The sequence below is a fragment of the Pelodiscus sinensis genome, chromosome 11, assembly GCF_052426305.1.
Source record: "Pelodiscus sinensis isolate ZL-2025 chromosome 11, ASM5242630v1, whole genome shotgun sequence".
NCBI classification, from domain to species: Eukaryota; Metazoa; Chordata; order Testudines; family Trionychidae; genus Pelodiscus; species Pelodiscus sinensis.
The window spans coordinates 30,309,121-30,327,376 of NC_143062.1; the positions used below are offsets into that span (position 1 = coordinate 30,309,121).

Sequence of the window (18,256 nt, forward strand, 5' to 3'; positions counted from 1 at the left end):
GAAAATGAACGCAAGGATAGGCCCAAACTCTGTGATGAGCACCCATGGTTCCCATTCATCTCAATGATTACCAAGGACACTCAGGACCTCTCAGGAGATACTCTGCACTGCACAGGGTCAGGTCCAACATTCTTATAGCAGTTGCCTGGCACCAAATATGTCAGGTAAGGCTGCAAAACAATTTCCATTCTGAGCACCTGTTTCTATGCCTTCGTGTTTCCCAGATAATCACTTCTTAGATTCATGATTGGTCCCTCTTTCACTTAGAAGCAAAATCTCTTCCACCATTTTGGATTGGAAAAAGGATACTTTTTCTAATTTAGAAATAAATTGCCACATTTTCACAGAGACAAGATGGGTGAGATAATGTATTTTATTGAACCAACTGTGGTTGGTGAGAGAGACAACCTTACAAGCTATCTTGAATTGTTGTTCTTCTATATAAAGCTCAAAAGTTCCTTTCTCTAGCCAACAGAAATTGATCTGTTAAAAAGTATTACCTCACCAACATTCAAGAAAGATGTGGAGAAATTGGAAAGGGTATAGAGAAGAGCGACAAGAATGATTAAAGGTTTAGAGAACATGACCTATGAAGCCAGGCTTCATGAACTGGGCTTGTTTAGTTTGGAAAAAAGAAGATTAAGGGGGGACATGATAGCGGTTTTCAAATATCTAAAAGGGTGTCACAAGGAGGAAGGCGAAAATTTGTTCCTCTTGGTTTCTAAGGACAGGACAAGGAGTAATGGGCTTAAAGTGCAGCAGGGGAGGTTTAGATTGGACATTAGGAAAAAATTCCTAACTGTCAGGGTGGTCAAATATTGGAATAAATTGCCAAGGGAGGTGGTGGAATCTCCCTCTCTGGAGATATTTAAGAACAGGTTAGATAGACATCTGTCAGGGATGGTGTAGACGGAGCTTGGTCCTGCCTTGAGGGCGGGGGGCTGGACTCGATGACCTCTCGAGGTCCCTTCCAGTCCTATTATTCTATGATTCTATGATTGTCCCTCCAATATGCTGGCACCAAGATGACTCCAGCAACCCCACATTTTTATCCACAGATGACATATGGCAAAAGGGTTAGTTTTGCCCGGAGTGCATGGGAGACTTTTAAATGTCAAATTTCAACATATGAAAATCCAGCTGTACTCTCAATGTGGACTATTTTCACTCTCAGATGGGCTAGTTATCACTGGAAAATAGGCTTGTTTTCAAGCAAACAATTGATAACATGATCCCTCCAGCTCTGCTGCCTCCGGAATGGCTCTTGTTTTTCAATTTCTAATTAATTAGATTAAAATTTCAGTCCTTTTTTGCAAATGTACCCCTCCCCCAATAAAAACTAATTAGCTCACCCCAGGCTCCCTACGTGAACAACGTCATGCATGGTCAGGGGCAGGATGAGCAAGGCACTTAGATTAGCATTTCTCTTGAATTAAAATTCAGTGTCTTAAAAGAAATAAAGGATTCAAGTAATATGAGCATTCAAGTGAACTTTTTCTGTCCTAGCATCATCTCTTACGATTTCTTACTGGACTATGGCATCCTATATGTCTCCTTGCCTCCATCATGTTGCAGGAATGGATCTCTATCTGTTGACAAAAATGCTGATAGGTCTCACTAACACATCATGAGCGGCAGTTGAGTTGTTCCTGAAGCTGCAAAGGGATGAGTAGGAGTCCATGTATCATATATATAACATGAGTTTTCTTGTGGCATTCACAGAGGTGCTGACCACAGTGGAATGCCACTTTTGGGCTTGGGAAACAAGCACTGAGTGGTGGGAACCTAGCCTCCTTTTTATAACCCTCCTGCTCCCAGCAAGCTGCTTGAATTCTTCCAAACCCACTTACTGGTTGCATCATCCACAGTCTCCAAGGGTTGTGAGAGGTTCACCTCTTCTGGGGTACAAAAGAGCTCCTGACTGCAAATCCCTAAGGATGCCAAGTCCTCTTCCAGCTCACGGTCCTTCTCCCACTTAGCATACTCGGCCACAACTTCCTCTTCCTGTCTCAGTCCACTGTCAGACGCCCCCTGAGCCTTTAAGGTATCCTCATGGGGTCTTCAGAGTGGAGGTGGGGTTGTTTCCAACTCTGTCATCCAGCTCTTTATGGTACCTGCAGGTTGTGGGTGCAGCACCAGTGGCATTTTGCTTTCCAGGCCTTGTGGTAAGCATTTCACATCTTCTTTACTTTGACCCTGCACTGCAGTGCATCCCAGTCATGGCCCCTTTCAGTCATGCACCTAGAGATATGCCTGGAGATATTGTAATTCCTGCAGCTGACACTGGACAGCCTCCTCTCCCCAAATGCTGATGAGGTCCAGCACCTCAGCATTGCTCCAAGCAGAGGCTCTCCTGGTATATGGAGCAGTCATGGACAGCTGGAGAGATGCACTGAGCAAATTGCCAAGCAAACAGGAAGGTGACTTTCAAAGTTCAAGAAGAACTTGGTTGGTCACCAGGGGCAGTGGGTACAAGAAATGGGAGAAGTCAATGCCTTCCCAAACTGCCAGCCCAGCCCCGCTCACACTTTTCCACCAGCCCCCCTTCAGTATGTATCTCTCAGGGCTGTCTGGTATTCAGCCCCACTAAGGCTGGAGTTGTGCTGCCAGCTCTCCAGGGGCTGGGGAGGTTTGGGGCTGGGCATTGCTCTTCCTCCCTCTCCCTAGTGCTCTTGTCGAAGCAGAGGAAGGCCTGAGCAACATGCTGCCCGCACTCATCTCATGCTCTGACCAGACTCAGGAAAAGCTGGGGATTTGTGCTGTCTGCTATACCCCCATGCTCAGGCCAGACTCGGGGAAGGCTGGGGCTGTGTGCTGGGCACTCTCCCGCCATGCTCCGACTGGGGCTGCAAGCTTCCCACTCTCCTCCCCGTGCTCCAGCCAAGGAAGGCTGGGGCCACATGCCATCTGCCCTCCTCCCACATGTTCTTGGGCTATGGTGGAAAGCTGGGGCTGCACACCACCTGCGGGGGAAGGGTGGCCTGCCCCTACAGCAGGAGGGAGTCCTTGGCTCCCATAGGGCACTGGATGGCAAGGAGGGAGGGGCTTAAGCAGAAGAGGCGGGGCTTAGGGCTTGCCTCCCCCTAGCCCTAGTTTCACCCACTGCCCATGCTGATCACCTGAGCAGGTCAGTAGAGTTCATATGGATGACCAGAGAGGCCAGACCATGCATTGTGGAAAGGGTGCCAGAGGCCAGACATGACTCAATACTACACCACAGTGTCCACACTGTCACCCAGTGCGCTATCCAGAGCAGAGCAAGCTCTACACTTCTTGCGGAGGTGGTTTACCTAGAGCATGTTAACTGCAGAGCTAGTGTGTACTAAATGCCTTTCCAGTGTGGACACTGCGAAAGTTACAGAGCTGGGGGCTGCTCAATAACTTACCAGTGTGGACTTGGCCTTAGACAGACCCCCAGTGCAGTAAGATATAGAGGAAGTGAAAACCAATTAAAATGAGTCTTCCAGCCAACAGTCCAATTAAAATTCCCTGTAATAAATTGCTAAGAAAACATTTCATGTTGGCTTTGGAACTTTCCACCAACTAACAACAGGCAACATGGACGGATAGTTATTGTGAAGGGTACCCAAAGTAGGGCTCTCTGCAAGGGGGAGAAAGAGGGCTGTCTGTCTAGGTTAAAGGCTGGGCAGTGCTGCTACTGCTTTCAGCTTCTTTGTTTTGCTGACCTGTGCTTAAGGAACAAGAAACAGCGACCTCCTACTGCATCCCAAATGGGAGTTATAGCTGGGATTAAACCGTCAGTTTAATGAACCCAACTACTGCTGATCTTGACACTTAGTACACGTGACGCCTGCATTTACTGTGTGACCTTGCTGGTTTTTATGACTAGCATTGGAGGGTAAGGTACAACAACGCTAATAGGAGTTACACATGCCTATTGAGTGAGATGAGAAGAGACAGATCCATAACTAATGTAAATCATTGATTTCAATGAGCATGCACCTGTACCAAACATTGCCCCACTACTAGTTGGTGTTCATTTTGTTTCCCCACTTGCCTGTCACATCTATCATTTAAACAGCCAGTTCCTCTGGGAACAGACCTGAAGTGTATGAGTCTGGTTTTCCTCTCATTCACACTGGTTTAAATCAGGATTAACTCCATAGTTCTCATGTAAAGTCAACAGAGTTGTCTCAGTGTAAAGCCAGCATAAATGGGAAGAGACTCCGTCCTTGTTTACATTCTGTTCAGTGTGTTGCACAAGCGTGGGTGCTATAAAATCATTAATAACAACTGCCATTCACGTAGTGCTTAATGAGCCAGCCTGGCCTTGAGGGGTATTTGTTTTTCAGAAAATATTTAAAAATGAATGGGAAAAAAAGGACTTAAAAGAGTTGGGAACATAAAAAATGTAACTATTTGTTACACAATAGCCCTGCAACAAACTGTTAACATCTTTTGCATTGTAGCATGCAAAGTAACCATGACTATTAAAGTCAGCCATCTGAGGCTGTACAGTGTCTTGGAAAAGGGCAGTTCACTTGCAATGCCCTGGGAGAGATGATATGTCATTCACAAAATTGATTTGACCTTACAGGGTATATCTACACTGCACCTAAAACCATGGCTGACCTGTGCCAGTTGACTCAGGCTAAGGAGTTGTTTAATTATCGTGAAGATGTTCAGACTCAGGCTGCAGCCTGTGTCCTAGGACCCTGCAAGGAGGGAAGGTCTCAGAGCTATGGCTGTAATCAAGCCTAAATGCCAGTATCAAAATTAAACAGCCCCTTAAGCATAAGCCCTTTAGCCCAAGTCAGCTGGTGTGGGCCAGCTGTGTTTTTTTAAGTGCAGTGTAGAAATACTCACAGATGCGGCTCTGGACAAGTGCAGAGGTGAAACGGGTTGTGAGATGGGAGATAAAACAAAGATAAAAGTAACACAAAATGCTAAAGCCTATAAATGGGAGGAAATAAATTACAACACTGCAATAAAATCCATAAAGAAATGAAGACAAATGTATCAGAGTCCATTTTTCCTCCCTATCCCTCACCCTTCTGAGATTTGCATATTTCCTAGCACTACAGAGATCATCAGACTGTTGCTTGGTAAAGTGCAGTCAATTAAGCATCAAGTTAAATACTTTGGGCCTTACGCAAAATATTTAGAAACCCTGTTAGTTTTTCTCACCTGGGATATGTCTACACTGCAGCTGGGAGGTGTGATTGCCGGCATGGGTTGACAGATTCACAGTATGTCAGCTCAAGGTAAGACACTAAAAACAGTAGTTTGGACTTTGTGGCACAATTGGAGGCATCGGCTACAACCTGAGTTTGAACGCAAGTGTTTGGGCAGGCTTGGACTCAGGAGGCTAGCCAGGACTGCTGCCATTGTGCAAAGTCCACTTTGTTATTGTTAGTTCACTTGCTGATGGTGAGCTAGCACAAGTCTGTCTTCCCACACTGGGAATCACACCTCTCCGCTGCACTGGAGACATACTATCAAGCTCCTTCCATGGTATTTAGTTAGTTATGTCAAACCACTTCCAGCTCACCAGATTGTCAAAGGGAGAGTAACGGCAGGCACAGTTTGGGGGATAAGGAAATTAAACCCTTTTGGAGTTGCAGAATCATTAACAGGCTTTAGACATTTTGGAGGTAATTCAATGAAAGAGACTGGGGGTTATTTTACCATCTGTGTAGCTAAATGGGACTGTTTCCAAAAACGTTTGCTGTTTTATGAAATGAAGGCCAAATGAAATGAGTACATAGAAACTAGAACCTTAAACCCAACCCCTCTTTAGTATTGGGTAATTCTCCAGTAGCTGGCTCTAACTTGGCTCCTGTAGTTTTGAGTCCATGCAGGATCCAGAACCAAAAGGACTATGTTGGGTTATATGCAGCCAACATTTCTCCACGGAGTTCCTTGATACAATGGGCATTACAAAATGTCCAACATTCCTGATGGCAGAAACTTTGTGAGCTCAGTTCTTCTTGTGAGATTGCCACCATGTTCATACCCAGACCGCAGCAGAAAATCTGATCTCATGAAATATCTGTCATTTGGGGCTGAAAAGTCATGAGAACAGCTTGCCACATTTCAGTACTGTTGAATTAGAACCCAAGACCTTGCCCTCATTCAGCTTCACTTGAAACATAATCCAGATCCAGGCCATATTGTCTAGAATTTTAGGGTCTCAGGAGAGATCACCACATCTTCCTCTGTGTTTATATAGCACCTAATATAATTAGGCCCAGGACATCGAGGGTATGTCTACACTTGCACCCTAGTTCGAACTAGGGATGCAAATGTAGGCATTCAAAATAGTCAGTGAAGTGGGGATTTAAATATCCTTCATTAGCATGATCTCGCCAGCATGTTACTCCAATCAACACCTGTTTTGAAAGTGAAAGTGTGCACCGGAATGCGTTAGTTCGAACCAAACCCCTTGGTTCGAACTAACGTTACTCATTTTTTGAGCTACTGACATATAAACAACAAATAATAATTGGGTACACAGTTGAAGTCACTTTCTCAGAGCAAAAGGCGCAAGGGAAAAATCCTCAGATGGGATTGATTTAGCACCATTTATATCAATGCAGCTTCACTGACCTATAGTGGCTGAGGATTGGGCCCTTAGCATCAAAATGAGAAGATTACACTTGCCTTAGAGTTAATGTCAGAGCTGGAAGTCAGGAATTAAGGGGTCACTAGGCAGCTTCTCTTAGCTTTAAAGAGGGATATTCATGTTGAGGGAAACTTCCAAGTAGATCCGATTTAAGTGCAAATCCATTGACTTTTGGCGTGTTTTGCCTTGCAGCCTGTTTGCTACAGAGCACGGCTATTTGTGTGTTCAGACAAATGGGATGCACTCTGGGGAGACATGGACCAGTTAGTGAGTTATTGGAATAACCCACTTCTCCTTGTTGCCAAGTACATCACTCACCAATTTGGTTAGTGAGTTTTAAGTTGCTTTAATTCACATGCTAAGGTCGCGGGCTAGGGAGGATAGCAGCAATCAATAGTAATCAACAGCAGTATGTGAGAAGATATACAGTAAATGAGAAAATCTGGATTCTTTGCCTGACTGGCTGGCCAAAGCAGCTGATGGGGGTCCTGTACCCAAATTGCCCCCTCTGTAACAATAGACAATGGGGCAAGATTCCCTGGTGCTCATCTCACACAACTGGGGCCAGATTCTGAGTCATCTAAATAAGGGACAGATAATCAAAAGAGAAAATATGGGTAATTATTTTGGCCTGCGCTCCTTTGAAAATCTGGCCTACCACATGCTTTCCTCTTCCTGCAGCCTATGTTGTTCCCAACCTCTCACTATCCGTGTCCTCCTTCCACCTCCCTTTTTATGCCTTTTTTCATGATACCCCATACACTTGAAATAATCTACCCCTTCTTATAGACTCATAGACTTTAAGGTCAGAAGGGACCATTTTGATCATCTAATCTGACCCCCTGCATAATGCAGGCCACAGAATCTCACCCACCCACTGCTAGAATAATCCTCTCACCTATATCTCAGATATTGAAGTCCTTGAAACGATGGTTCAAAAACCCCAAGATGCAGAGAATCCTCCCACTAGTGACCTGTGCCCCATGCTACAGAGGAAGGCAAAAAACCTCCAGGGCCTCTGCCAATCAACCCTGGAGGAAAATTCCTTCCCGACTCCAAATATGGCGATCAACTGAACCCTGAGCATGTGGGCAAGACTCACAAGCCAGACACCCAGAAAAAAGTTCTCTATAGCAACTCCTATCTTCTCACCATTGGCCTATTTACCACTGATAGTGAAAGGTTAGTTAATTGCCAAGATCGTGTTACCTCATCAAACCATCCCCTTCATAAACCCATCTAGCTTTATCTTGAAGCCAGATAGGTCTTTTGCCCCCACTACTTCCCTTGGAAGGTTGGTCCAGAACTTCACTCCTCTGATGGTTAGAAACCTTCGCCTAATTTTGAGTCTAAACTTCCTAATAGCTAGCTTATATCCATTTGTTCTTGTGTCCACATTGGTATTGAGCTTAAATAATTCCTCTCCCTCCCTGGCATTTATCCCTCGAATATATTTAAAGAGAGCAATCATATCTCCCCTCAGCCTTCTTTTGGTTAAGGTAAACAAGCCAAGTTCCTTGAGTCTCCTTTCATACAACAGGTTTTCCATTCCTCGGATCATCCTAGTGGCCCTTCTTTGTACCTGTTCCAGTTTGAATTCATCCTTCTTAAACATGGGAGACCAGAACTGCACACAGTATTCCAAATGAGGTCTCACCAATGCCTTGAATAATGGCACTAACACCTCCTTATCCCTACTGGAAATACCTTGCCTAATGCATCCCAAGACCGTAGTAGCCTTTTTCACAGCCATGTCACAATGGCAGCTCATAGTCATCCTGTGATCAATCAGGACTCCGAGGTCCTTCTCCTCTTCCATTACTTCCAACTGATGTGTCCCCAGCTTATAACTAAAATTCTTGTTATTAATCCCTAAATGCATAACCTTACACTTCTCACTATTAAATTTCATCCTATTACTATTACTCCAATTTACAAAATCATCCAGATCTTCCTGTATGATATCCCGATCTTTTTCTGAATTGGCAATACCTCCCAACTTTGTGTCATCCGCAAACTTTATTAGTACACTCCCACTTTTAGTGCCGAGGTCAGTAATAAAAAGATTAAATAATAATGGTCCCGGAACTGATCCCTGAGGAACTCCGCTAGTAACCTCCCTCCAACCTGACAGTTCACCTTCCAGTATGACTCGCTGTAGTCTCCCCTTTAACCAGTTCCTTATCCACCTTTCAATTTTCATATTGATCCCCATCTTTTCCAATTTAACCAATAATTCTCCATCTGGTACTGTATCAAATGCCGTACTGAAATCGAGGTAAATTAGATCCACTGCATTTCCTTTATCTAAAAAATCTGTTACTTTCTCAAAGAAGGAGATTGGGTTGGTTTGGCACAATCTACCTTTTGTAAAACCATGTTGTAATTTGTCCCAATTGCCATTAACCTTAATGTCCCTAACTACTTTCTCCTTCAAAATTTTTTCCAAGACTTTGCATACTACAGATGTCAAACTAACAGGCCTGTAGTTACATAGGTCACTTTTTTCCCTTTCTTAAAAATAGGAACTATATTAGCAATTCTCCAGTCAAATGGTACAACCCCTGAGTTTAGAGATTCATTAAAAATTTTTGCTAATGGACTTGCAATTTCATGTGCCAGTTCCTTAACTATTATTGGATGAAGATTATCTGGGCCCCCTGATTTACTCCCATTAAGATGTTCGAGTTTGGCTTCTACCTCGGATTTGGTAATATCTACCTCTATATCCTTATTCCCATTTGTTATGTTGCCATTATCCCTAAGCTCTTCATTAGCCTCATTAAATACTGAGGCAAAGTATTTGTTTAGATATTGGGCCATGCCTAGATTATCCGTAACCTCGATTCCATCCTCAGTGATTAGCGGTCCCACTTCCTCTTTTTTTGTTTTCTTCCTATTTATATGGCTATAAAACCTTTTACTATTGGTTTTAATTCCCTTTGCAAGGTCCAACTCAACATGACTTTTAGCCTTTCTCACTTTGTCCCTACATGCTCGAACCTCAATAAGGTAGCTTTCTTTGCTGATCCCTCCCATCTTCCACTCCTTATATGCTTTCTGCTTTTTATGAATCACCTCTCTGAGATTCTTGCTCATCCAACTTGGTCTAAAACACCTACTTATACATTTTTTCCTCTTTCTTGGGATACAGGCTTCTGATAGCTTCTGCAACTTTAACTTAAAATAATCCCAGGCCTCCTCCACTTTTAGATCCATAAATTCTTTAGTCCAATCCACTTCCCTAACTAATTTCCTTAATTTATTAAAATTAGCCATTTTGGAATAAAAAACCCTAGTCTCAGATTTATTTTTGTTTATCCTTCCATTTAGTTTGAACTGAATTATCTCATGATCACTTGAGCCAAGGTTGTCCCCTACAACCATTTCTTCTATGAGGTCCTCGCTACTCACCAAAACCAAATCTAAAATGGCTTCCCCCCTTGTTGGTTCAACAACTACTTGATGAAGAAATTCATTAACAATCACATCTAGGAAAATCTGAGCCCTATTATTATTACCAGTATTTGTTCTCCAGTCTATATCTAGAAAGTTGAAATCTCCCATGATTACACAGTTTCCATGAGTATTTACTTCTTTAAAAACATTAAAGAGGTCTCTATCCATATCCAGATTAGATCCTGGTAGTCTATTGCACACCCCAAGCACTATCCCAGGGGAGGATCTAATAGTTTTCTTCCCCAATGTGATTTTTGCCCAAACAGACTCTGTCTTCTACATTACTTCACTTTTTAATTCTTTGCAATCTACCTCATCATTGATATACAATGCTACTCCACCATCTTTACTTCTGTTTTTCCTAAACAGCACTTACCCTTCAATACCTGTACTCCAGTCATGCCTAGTATTCCACCATGTTTCTGTTATTCCTATAATATCTGGTTTCACTTCCTGGACCAGTAGCTCTAGTTCCTCCATTTTGTTACCTAGGCTCCTCGCATTGGTGTACAAACATCTTAATTTTTGCTGTTTCACCTCACTCACATTCTTTACCCCATTTGGCATGGACATTGTACCTCCAATATGACCTATTAGACTAGTATCCACTCTGCCCTTCCTCCTTATGTCCATTCTCCTACCCCCGGCTATATCCTGTCTTACTTCGTTTTCCTCCCTCTCAATGCTAAAATCTAGCGTAGAGATTACCTGGACATCTCCCAACCGTCTCCCCCAAATTCCTAGTTTAAAGCTCTCTTAATCAGTTGTGCCAACCTCCATCCTAGAAGTGTGTTTCCTTCCCTACTTAGGTGAAGTCCATCCCGAGAGAACAGTCCTCTGTCCGTGAATGCCTCCCAGTGGCCATACATCCCAAAGCCCTCCTTATAGCACCACTGCCTGAGCCACCTATTGAGCATCATAATCCTATCACACCTTTGTTGCCCTTCTCTAGGAACAGGCAGAATCCCACTGAAGATCACCTGAGCCTCGATTTCCTTAAGCGTCCTCCCCAACCTGGCATAGTCTCCCTTGATTCATTCCAGCGAGAATCTAGCCGTATCATTTGTTCCTACATGAAGGATGATCAATAGATTCTTTCCCGCTCCCTTTAGGATCCTCTTCAACCTTAGTTCCACATCCCGTATCTTAGCACCTGGCAGACAGCGCACCCTTCTGTTCTCTGGATCAGCTCTGGTTACAGGCCTGTCTATTCTTCTCAATAGGGAGTCCCCAATCACATAGACCTGCCTTTTCCTGGTGACAGTGCAATTCTCTGGTCCATCCCTTGTTTCCTCTGGCTGCAAGTCCTTTCCATTCCAAGCATGTCACCAAGGACCGAGCATATGTTAAACACCAGTTGAAGTTTGGTGATACAGCCTACAGGCTGGTGTGTTTGAAGTATATTTTCTGAGGTCAGATTGTAAACCAACAGAGGCAGAGAGCATCCCTCTATGCTTATGTAGTGTCGGTAAGATTCCCAGTGTATGATAAACCTTGAAATAACATTAACATAACAAGCATAGATCATTATTAGATTGGTCATTGTCCTCTAAAAATGGAGACTCTTTCTGGCTGTTTTGAATCCAGAAAATGAATAAGATGTGGGGTAAAAGTAGGCACATAAGGTCAGATTTTTAGGTATTTAGGTGCCTAAAGATACAAAGAGGCACCTGGTGAGATAGTAAAAAGCATAAGGCGTCTAACTACTGTTTGGTGTTCTGAAAATTCTGGATGGCACCTCACTGTATCTTTAGGTTCCTAAATATCTTTAAAATATGACTCCAAATGCCTAAATCTCTTTTGATATAGAACTAGGTCTCTTAAGCACTTTAAAAATTGAGCTATGAATCTAATACCAAAAGTAGATCTGATTGGGGTACAGGGTAGGAGAAAAAATTGTGAAATTCTTTTTGAAATCTTCACTTCTGTTTTTAACTACTAAATTTCAACATTTAAGAGTATTTTTATTAGTTTTTAATTGTCCAAAAACAGAAGGAAAATTGTATAGAAGTTACTGGTTGGTTTTTTTCCCCAAATATCATCTAAAGTCAAAACATTTGGACCAGCATTGTTTAGAATGCTACAGTTTGATAGTGTTGGTAGTGATTACTTAAAGATATTTTTAGGCTGATCACAGGCAAATGAGTCAAATCAAAATATCATAGGGTGTATATTTTTTCCTACCGAGGCACAAAATTATAGTCACTGTGCTACACTATGTTTGCTAGTCTATTATTAAATGTAACTAGGGGGCTGTACCCCCTGCTCACTACACTGGCCAACCCCCCTCTCACAGTGGGTAGGTGTCTGGCTGTGGGGAGAGGGCAAAAGCAGGCTGGGGCTAGGTGTCTGACCGGGGGAAGGGTGAAAGAGCAGAGGAGGGCACAGGAGCAGGCTGGGGGTGCAGGGTCTCAGCAGAAGGGAATGTGAGGGGACTGGTGGTGCAGGGTCTCAGCAGAAGGGTGTGTGAGGGGACTGGGGGTACAGGGTCTCAGCAGAAGGGTGTGTGAGGGGACTGGGGGTGCAGGGACTCAGCAGAAGGGTGTGTGAGGGGACTGGGGGTGCAGGGTCTCTGCAGAAAGGAGTGTAAGGGAACTGGGGGTGCAGGGTCTCAGCAGAAGGGTGTGTGAGGGGACTGGGGGTGTAGGATCTCAGCAGGGCAGTGAGTCAGAAGGCTAGGGGTTTGGGGTCTCGACAGGGCAGTGTGTGAGGGGGATGAGGTGCGGGGTCTTGGCAGGGTGGTGAGTGAATGGGCTGGGGCTGTGCGGGGGGCCTGCGCTGGCACTCCAGTCTCACCACCCCCAGCCTCGCCCCCCTACTCCCGTGAGGTTGAAGTGCCAGCACGGGCTTCCTGTGGGGGGAAGGAAGAAAGACCCAAGGCTCCCCACATGCTGCTGCTTCCCTTGCCCCTTCCCTGGCTGGGGGAACAGCAGTGCAGAGATGTGCTTCAAGGAGGCTTTTCCTGCTTCTCAGCAGGGCAGTGAGTGAGGGGGGTGGGGATGCAGACTCTCGGCTTGAGGGGGCGAGGCTGGAGCACCAGAGTGGCTCCCTGCTGCAGGGAATTGAGGGGGGGGGGTGGGGGCTGAGCTGAAACTGGTGAATGAGGGGGATGGGTGGAAGGGTAGGAGTGAGGACCATGCTGCCCGCAGGGCTCCCTCTGCTTCATCTTTGCCTGTGAGGGAGGCAGGCAGCACTCAAAGAGCCCTTTGTGGTGTGGCTGCTGCCCTGCGCTCAGGGCTGTCCCATGCTCCGCCCACTGATAGTGCAGGTTGTGGCCAGGTGGGCTTTCCCCTCCTTTCTGCAGAGCTCCACGCTCCCTCGGCTTCCCCTTGCCTTGCTGCCACCTCCTCCCCTGGCATCGCAGCGCCACTGGGGGAAATCTCTCTCACTGTCGCCTACCCTTCCTCCCAGTCTGTTGATGCTGACATGAGGACATCATTCTGTCATCCCACAGGAAAAAAAAATTATATATAGAGAGAAATTATAAATAACTAGCACAGTTACCTGCTGTCATGGAGGGGCTCAGGGAATGGGGTGTGTGGGAGTCAGGCTTGAGCATGGGGGGTGGTTCTGGCCAGGGGACTAGATATGTGTGCATGTGTATGTGTAGGAGGTGGACGGGGAGAGCAGAAGTCTGAATGCCCTCCCTCCGTCGAGATTCATACCAGGACGCTACTTGCTCTTCCCCTTCCTGTCCCTGTCATGGGGCGAGAGCAAAGTGTACAGCTTTAAGTTATGATAAGAGGAAATTGTGTATCTAATTTGGTGGTCCTGGCTCTTACAGTTTAAGAGGAGTTCTTGAACAGACAGACAGACATGTGCTCCCCAACCAGAGAGAGGAATTCAGCAAACTGCACTTTCCCCTCAGTCCCTGATTAAGAGAAATAGCCAGCAATGTCCATGTATGAATGGGAGGTGGGGGGAGGGAGGAAGCTTCAGCTCTCCCTCTACTCTCCCCAAAGGGCTCCTGGGGGGGGGAGTCTTGGGACTGTGGCAGTCCTGAACTGGGGGAGGGGAGAGTGCCCCCAGCCAGCCCCTTTCACCTGCCTGGTGATTCTGTCTCTTCTCTGTATGGTTTTATAAGAAGCAATCTTATTCCAGGCACATCCCGTTTTCCTAGCACAACCAAAACATTCTGTTGCTTAAGTTACGATAAGAGGAAATTGTGTACCTAATTTGGTGGTCCTGGCTCTTACAGTTTAAGAGGAGTTCTTGAACAGACAGACAGACAGACAAAGTCTCTCAAATATAGAGTAGATTAACACTAAACTACAATAGACAAAATATCTGAACCAAGCACTTTTTGGCTGAGAGTTTTAAAGCTGCCTCTGATGTCCAAATTCCATATATAACTTTGAAAATATCAGTTTTTGTGTGCCATCATCTTGCTTTGCTCTTGAGTATGCTCTTTTACCCACTACCTCACAATAAGCAAACACAATCATCTGGGCGAATTAGCAAGATATTACACTAATAGGGAAATAAAGAGCACTCTGGAACTTGCAGATGTCTGAATGAGAAGCCAAAAATTCCTTTCAGGAAACCACAAAGTGAAAGTGTAGAGAAAAGGGTACAATACAGATTTCTAATAAAAATATTGTAATGTCCATTCTTATTATTTACCTTGTTAGTGTGTAATTCCCACTCAAAAGTTCCATGCACAGGCCCTCCGGTGGCATGATGCTACAACCATAGGAACAAATCTAAAATGCATTTGAATTGACAGGCTGTTTTTCAGTGGGAGTTATGCAATGTGTTAGTACCTCGAGGTACAAGACCAGTGGGATTTCTACTTGTACAACAGATGGTCCATGCATCATTGCTGGAATGCACATGCTGACCCTAGGGCAGAGGCCTGAATGGACTTCAAAAGAGAGAATGAGCATGCTTCACAGTGCTATTGTGTAAATGTTCCACTAAATGGGGACTCCGGAACAAAATATCCAGCTGAGGTCATTCTAAAAATGTCAACAGATGTAATGAGAAAACAGCATGGCATTGGGAGGAAGTTATTTCATAAGAGTATTTCTAGTATTTTGGTTCATAAAAACACTTTTTTTCTCAGGTGTCAGCAGGTTGTCACAATGTCATTGTCATACTGTAGCTGAACCTTAATTTGTTTTTTGATGGAAAGAGCAAGAAGGATGTGTGTGTGGAATAAAAGACTTGGAAAAGTGCAACTTATCTACTGAACAGGTATACTATAGCTCCCATTACCAATGGTTATTCCATCATAGATACACTTTGGGCTAAATCCTGGAGCCATCGCTCAGTTTTCATTGACTCCTTTAGTAAAACAAAATTCTCATTGACTTCAGTAGGTGTTTTGCCTATGTAAGGACTCAGTGAAAAGCTAAGAACATGATTCTGTGGTTGGTAATAGTAAAATCCTATTCTATTCTATTCTATTCTATTCTATTCTATGACCTCAGTTATAATGAGATCCTCCACCTTTGAGTTCTTCCATTGATTTCAACAGGAAAAGGATCAGGCACTTACTCATGTGAGTAGTCCTGATATCAGTGGGACTACTCATGTGCATGTAGATTTCTCATGTGAGTAAGCATTTGCAAAACCGCTTTTTAAATAAGGAGCTTATCATTTGGCCCTTCATTCCTTATTTGTGTTGGCTCAACTCTGGGACAGCGTAGCAATAACAGCCTTAATAATAATCTTACCTTTTATCTGATAATTGCCACTGGCTTCTCACTCTCTGGTGCCAGGAACCTGCCTCTGGCTCTCCGCATCTGCAGCTCCTTCCCCACCAGACACTCCCGGGAGAGTATCACATCTCTGGACAGCTCCCCCTAGTGTCTGTATTTCCCAGCCAGGTCCAGGGCATGAGGCAGCAGGTGTGGCTGGAAGGTAGGAACCCTATTAATTGCATAAAAATCACTGGCAATTTTTCATCACCTTTCTTCAAAGAGCAAATCAATCGACCACACTAGATAAGTTCTCATTCTTCAGAAGTGATATAAGCAGTGTGCCTTGTCCAACTATTGGAAAGGTGTATTGAGTGTCTCTAATTCTTTTAAACAAAAATGAGATGCAATGCCATAGCAAGGAATTTTGTTGCCCGGGACAAGACCAAACCTTAACTGCCTTTAATAATTAATATATCTATACAAATAATTTTGAAAATGCTTCTTTAAAATATTTCATTACCATATATGCAAACTTAAGGATCAAAGACTATTCGGGCTAACATGGCATATTGTTGTAAGGGCTGCAAAAAGAAATTTGCCTGGGGCCTCCAATTGATTAGAACCGGCCCTGATCGCCAGTGTTGGTAATTCAACAGGAGGGAATGGAGAAGAATTTCCTCTGGTAGAAGGAAGCTGCTAACAGCAACACAAACTTTAATAGCACCTTAACCTTCAGAAACACCTCTCAGTCAAGAGTCTTTACAATGACACTGAACGTTAATTTACCCTGCAGTTAGTAATTGTCAAAAATAAAACACATGTGAAAGTAATAACCCTCATATTAAGTCATAAAGGGAAGGTTCATCCATTTCTCACATCCGCATGCAATGAGATCAACAGTCCTGATGTAGCGTGGCTACAAGAACCAAAAGTCAAGGTAACACATCAAAGAACTGTAGAGACAATTACATTTGCTTAGTCATAATAAGCAAGTCGCGACTGGCATAAAAGCTGATTGGTAATCAATGCAACTGTGCCAAAAGTGGCATGGCATTCAGACTCCTTGCAGTTGATGTTTGTACAACTTGTAGTCTGTTAATTATTTCCCTGAAAGTAAAACACTTAAGCATGAGTTTAAGGCAATGTGTTTTCAGAAAAGTACTTAAGCCCATGCTTAGCTTCAGCATATGCTTAACTTGAAGCATGTACAAAAACATTTAGTTGAATAAGGTCCTGAGAACTGGGCAAATAAATCCTCGCAAAACAAAAACTTAAAAGAGTTTTTGTCTCTTTTTCTGATTGTGAATGCTCACAAAGAGCTGACATGCAGCCTGCAGGTTGTAGATAGTAAATTTATTGTGGATATTCAATATTCAAGCTGTGTTGGTTAGTTATTAGTCACAGTCTGTCTTTTAGTTCCCTAATTGGAGGACTGATGGGGTATGTCAACACAGCAGGGCAAAAGTTGAATTAAACTATGCAGCTTAGCTACGTCAGTTGCGTAGCTGAAGTCAAAATAGCTTAACTTGGCTTTTGACGTTGTCTACACAGCAGGACGTTGAAGGAAGGAGTCAGAGTAAGAAGCCCTCTGTCTTGACATTATTTTGAAATAATGCTGCTGTGTAGACATACCTGTAGTGTTAAAACAAGTTTTCTAGTATGCTTGGTTGCACTGAGAATTCAAAATTCACTTTCTACAAATATTTTACAAACACAAAAAATCACTTCACAGATCTTCCTAAATCCAACTTTGCCATACTGTTCATGGAACATAAAAAGAGCATAAACCCAGGCAAAGTGAATTGGTTTCAAAATCCTAATATATTTTTGCCAAACAGGGGAACAGGTTCAAGTGAACTCAGAGAAAAGATATTACATTAATGACCCTGTTCATACTATTTCCTTGAGTATCAATAGAGCTATAAACATTTTCTGTCAACAGCTTACAAAGAAACCTGCTCTAAAAATGATGCATTGTGAGAACTTTTACATCCAAATGGAACGCTAAAAACAATATGGTCCCATATGGGGCTGTTGGTTAGAGCTAGTCACATAACAATGAAGAGGGATTTGCAAATAACCCCCTCTGCTTATCTCCTCCTGTAATCACAGAGTCATTATAATAATTGTTCAAGAGGGTTTGGACAACTGCCTGTTTATTTGTGAAATGTTTACAAATCTTAAATATTTTATGAATTTTATCATAAATGATAATTGGTCCAAAAATTCATATTGAAAAATGTGCTATTGGTTATTCTACTCTAAAAGTTAAATACACATTAAGTCCTTTGGTGAATAATGAAAGACTATCAGTATGTCCTGAATGAAAGCCTAAAAAATTTTCATCTCTCCAATCAGGGAGGAATGTGGCCTTTTCAGAAGTTATTTAAACTGTCTTATTCATTTACCTTAAACAAACAAACACCCCGAACCATGAAATCTACAAATTATGCATGTAGTTTGTCTGTGTAATCATATGTTCCCTTAAGTGAGAACAATAACATTCTTCTTCCTTCACACTCTGAATATAGGGTTTTGAGGTTTTTTATTTGTGTATGGGGGTTGT

At 43.4% G+C, this 18,256-nt stretch overlaps 1 long non-coding RNA gene across 1 annotated transcript in view; it reads right to left on the bottom strand.

Annotated features, from left to right (window-relative positions):
- Positions 1-14,742, bottom strand: part of LOC142830925 (uncharacterized) — a 134,158-nt gene extending 119,416 nt beyond the window's left edge. Inside the window, exon 1 of the long non-coding RNA XR_012906475.2 lies at positions 14,669-14,742. This is a non-coding gene — a long non-coding RNA (uncharacterized LOC142830925). The remainder of the gene's footprint in view (positions 1-14,668) is intronic.
- Between the last annotated feature and the right edge of the window lie 3,514 nt (positions 14,743-18,256).